This window comes from Arvicanthis niloticus, chromosome 7 (genome assembly GCF_011762505.2).
Source record: "Arvicanthis niloticus isolate mArvNil1 chromosome 7, mArvNil1.pat.X, whole genome shotgun sequence".
Lineage (NCBI taxonomy): Eukaryota > Metazoa > Chordata > Mammalia > Rodentia > Muridae > Arvicanthis > Arvicanthis niloticus.
Window position 1 is genome coordinate 5,883,861 of NC_047664.1, and position 4,490 is coordinate 5,888,350.

Here is a 4,490-nt window from a genome sequence, read left to right on the forward strand (position 1 = left end):
CACAGAACTGACCAGAGTTCAATGCATTCCCACTTTGCTTCAGACCAGAGACTTCCCTGGCCTTAGTGGAATTAAAGAACCTGCTGACAGTGAACTTCATCCCAGTCCTGGTGTGGTCTCTGGGCGAGTTCTCTACCTGAGCCTGGAGAAGGGTGGCCATGCCTACTCATCAGATGAATAGAGACAGAGTTCACTGAAGTTGAAACAAAGTAACAGCGCTTCAGCTTGGGAAAAAGAAAGAAAAGGACCCAGGAAATTATCTTTTGATAGGTAGCTAAGTATTCCCATACCTCTGGTTCAACTTTTCTACAAAGTGACTAGTGAATATCAGTAATGTAGATTTAATATTAAATTCTCTTAGTTCTTAGTTCTTGAACAGACTTCTCTCTATCTCTTTTTGTTTCCTTCACTAGTTAGTTTTTTATATTTATGCTTAATGCAATATCAGGGGAATGGACATTTATTCAAATGAAATAGATTAAAATGTATATAGATATACTAGATAGATCCTGTATTTTCTTCTTTAGGCATTGATGAAAGAATTCAAAAATTCAACCCACCCCATCTGTATATGTGGAAATTCTTCCTAGGTAAGAAATGCTTTTTTTTTTTTTTTTTTTTTTTTGACATCTTGCCATAACAATTTCACAGAGCCAGTTTGATATACTTAACCATTGCAAGCTTGCCCAGTTTGGTGTATTCCACAGTGCCTAGCTGAATTCCAAAAGTGTGTAGCAACTGTCAGAATCCTGTTTTCATGTCTTCAGCCATTCCAAGAACAAGACTTTTCTGGGAGGCAATTGACCTCACGAGTACCTTTGAAAGGATGTCTGTCCTTCTAACTCACGAAGAATAAGAGAAGTGGAGAGTTTCGTTGTGATGAATTGACACGTGGGTGAATAGGGACCCAACCCACCACATGGCAAAGTTACAGATTGTTTTAGTCAAACCCCCAAAGTGACATAAAATAAAATCATAAAAAAGATGTCTCGAAGTTATGGACGTTTTACCATGAGGCATCACCGTAGAAAAGGAGTAGGTCACATGGGTTGACAACATTTGTTCAGCAGATACATGTAGATTCTTACTATCTCATACAATCTCCAATGTCACAAGATAAGACATTTGGAGACATTCTCTGTACAAATGACATTTGGTTGTTACTGACATTGAACAACAGCCCAAACTGTCTACGATCCTGGAAGCTTTCCACTCAGCCTCCTTGCTGTGGTTTATCTTAAGAGCCCCATGTTTCAGGACTAGGCAAAAAAGGCTAAGGGGATTTGTATTCTCTCCACACAGGAGCTAATAGTGAAATAAAACAAGGGAACTTCAATAAGGAATAAGATCCAGAGTCCTGAACTTCCTGTTTACAGAGGAAAGTGTCCCACACCATCTTAGCCATAATAAAGTAAAAGGAAAATATGAATCAAATAGAAAACTGAGAAAAAGAAAAGATTACAGAAGCAAAGACCTAAAGCAATGTAATCAAATGAATGTCCTTTATTTTTATATCATCTTATTTCTCCATTGAGAAGAGGAAAGGTGGCCCATCACATCCGTCTTGAGAATTCCTCTATTTTCTTGTTTCCAGGTGGGCTTGGTCCTATTTGTTGGGCTGTTACTGTCTCTGTGTTTTTTTTTTTCTCAAAGAAAGAATGGGCTGTCTTCTCAGCCACACATTTTGTCAAAAAAGGAAATGTGCCATGTGAATTCTGGACAGATGCTAAAAAATGTCAGACAATCCATAGTTAGCACTCTTAGAATGAGTGCATATCAACTGGTAAAGCACATGTGACCAAGGCTGATGACCTTAGCGGGACATGCGCGGTCTACACAGTGGAAGGAGTGAAGCTACCTCTGCAAGTTGTCCTCTGACCGCCACATGTGCACCATGGCATAGCATTCTCTCAATAAATAAATAAATAGTCAACAAATAAAGGGAAATGGGCTACTATCAAATGGACACCTAAAATCCCAAATTATTTCCACATTTTAACATACTTTCACATGCCACAGCAGGCCCTTATTAAAATTTCATTTCTGTTACATGATGAAATTGAGATGTGAATACCATCTGCTAAACTCTGAGTGTTTAAGTGGATCACTTGAAAATTAAATTTCAAACCAAGCCAGGCAGTGGTGGCGCATGCCTTTAATCCCAGCACTTGGGAGGCAGAGGCAGGCAGATTTCTGAGTTTGAGGCCAGCCTGGTCTACAGAGTGAGTTCTAGGATACCCAGGGCTATACAGAGAAACCCTGTCTCAAATAGAAAAAGAAATCAAACCAAGTTTTTATGCAAACACCTAAAACAACTTGTAGAATTGTATGTTATAACACAAGTTGATGAGCTGTTTGTACATTTTGAATGGATAATAGTGAAATTGGCTCATTGACCTTTGGAACAATTCCATGATCTTCAGTGAGGAACCTTTACCTGTCATGACATATGTAGGTGACACATGCTCGTTTGGGCTCTTCACAGAGATGGAACCAAGTGGTCTGTTCATTGTGGTGGTCAGTTATATTTGTCAACATGACACAATCTATACCACCTGAGGAGGGTCTCCGTGAGGAATTGTTAGATTCCTGGGTGTACCTTTGAGACATTTTCTTAACAGGGGTAACTGCAGTAGGAAGACCAGCCCTGAATGTGGGCAAGGCCGTTTCCTGGACTAGGGTCTGGCCTGAACAAAAGCCAGGATGGGCTTGGCACACATGCATCTACTGATGCTTTGTTCTTCAACTGCAGACATAACGGGACCAGAAATGGGTATATGCTGTAGAGTCCCCATAATACATTAGCTGAAATTCATTGGCATGCATTCATTTGAGCATCGTGTCCCCTGGCTGGCCTGGAACTCGCTGCATAGTCCTGAGCTGGCCTCAGATTCACTCACTGCCTTCTCTGCCCCCCAAGAGCAGGTGATATGCGATTCTAGAACTTGTTTATATGTATATAACATTGTTCTCTTCAGAGACACCAGAAGAGGGCATCAGACCCCATTGCAGATGGTTGTGAGTCACCATGTGGTTGCTGGCAATTAAACTCAGGATCTCTGGACAGTCAGTGCTCTTAACCACTGAGTCATCTCTCCAGCCTGATTCTTGAACTTTTTAACACATATATCTTATGTCCCCATCATTGACCTACAAACAGTTTTACAGGTCCCGAATATGTCTGCCATCAAGAGACAATCAAGAAAAGTAAGAAAAAAGAATCGAAGAGAAAAGAAAAGAAAAGAAAAGAAAAGAAAAGAAAAGAAAAGAAAAGGAGAACCCCAGGCTGATTCACATAGCAGGTGCAAGGTTCCACCCACCACCCATGCCACCAGAAAAGAATAAGAACAATGATGAGGTAATAGAGATAAAAAAAAATAAAGACAAAGTCCCAAAGAACTTTGCAGGATAGAGACAGCAAACTAACAAGGAGGACATGACAAACATCCATGCTGTGTCGGAAGGCAGCCAGGTTTTCCTTTCCACCTGGGAAGAGGATCTGGTTGTAGAACTGGATTTGAGGTTTTGTTATCCACAATAAAAAGAATGGTACAGCCAACGAAAATCTAAGGACTAAATAAACATGGTGTGTGTGTGTGTGTGTGTGTGAGAGAGAGAGAGAGAGAGAGAGAGAGAGAGAGAGAGAGAGAGAAAACAAGAGCTAGAAAGGGAGAGCAGGAGAACAAGAAAGAGCAGGAGAACAAGAGAGTGCGAGATTGAGAGCACAAGAGTGAGAGAATGTGAAAGAGCTAGAGAGAGTTTATGTGCAGAGAGCAAGGCCCATGGGCTGTGAGGTGCCGGGCAGTTATGATGTCCACACAGGATTTGTCTCTCGAGTGTGCACTCTTTATCCACAGAAACACTTCCTGTTGTATTGTGCTGTTTGGGTGGAAATGCTACTGCAGTTTCAGTCTTTCCCGGTGAGCAGAAGCTTGCAGGCTGGGAGGATGGTCCTCGGGTCTGTTGTAAAAGTAGCTTTTATTCTCTTGTAATAGTTGCCTCCAAGGCTTGCTGCCTCTGTCTGCTACCCTAGGCCTAGTCCTGGAACTTCTAGCCTAAGTACAATCTAATCTAGGCCTAAAGTGTTTTCAGCCTCTGAGACTTACTGTGAGTAAGCTCACCCTTTCTTGTTTTTTTCTGAGCTCTGGCTCAAACTCCTCTCCAAGCTGAGTGATTCAATCTGGCTTCTCTCTCAGCCTCTGACTTTTTTCTCTTTTTGGCCTCAAACTACCTCTAGCAATCTATTCTGATCTTCTGGCTTCTTCTCATTTTCTCGCTTAGTCTGTCTTCACCTGTGTCTAGCTTGTTCTTTTTTTAACCGATGTCTGTAAAACTCACTCAATAAAACTGTCTCCTTCTTCTTTTTCTGTGTTCTTGTAAGTAGCCTCTTTTTCCTTTCTTTTCTTGTGGGAGTTAGAAATATCCTATTCTGTCAAATCTTTCTCTGATTCATCACTTTGTCTGCCACTCAATTAGACATTGCTTTCAAA